Raw genomic sequence first — 404 nt, 5'->3', positions numbered from 1 at the left:
TTTTTTTTTACTCAATATTTCGTTGTTGTTGTTGTTGTTGTTATTTCTGTTTTGTTTTGTTTTTCTTTTAAGCTTTTTATTGTTGCTTTTTTCTGCTCACCTACTTCGACCGCTGTAAACTTTCCCATCGCTTTTCGCTGTTAGTTTTTCTCTTTTCTCTCTCTTTTAGTTCATCTCCAACTACCTGTAGCTGACACTTCTGTGTGTGTGCTAACTGATACCATCTCAAAAGGAGATGAAAACAACAATATATAAATACGTTAAATAAATTAAAAAGAAGAGAAAAGAATTTTTTGAATAAAAAAAAGAGAAAAAAGAAGAAAAAAAGAGTTTCGTTTGTTCAACAGAATGCGAATTACGATGTTCTAGAGGAAAGAAAAAGAAAAGGCAGGATATGCAAGACA

Source organism: Trypanosoma equiperdum (assembly GCF_001457755.1).
Source record: "Trypanosoma equiperdum strain OVI genome assembly, contig: ctg_964, whole genome shotgun sequence".
In the NCBI taxonomy this organism is placed as follows: domain Eukaryota; phylum Euglenozoa; class Kinetoplastea; order Trypanosomatida; family Trypanosomatidae; genus Trypanosoma; species Trypanosoma equiperdum.
The sequence above is the reverse complement of the archived record's forward strand: the minus strand, read 5'-3'. Positions refer to the sequence as shown.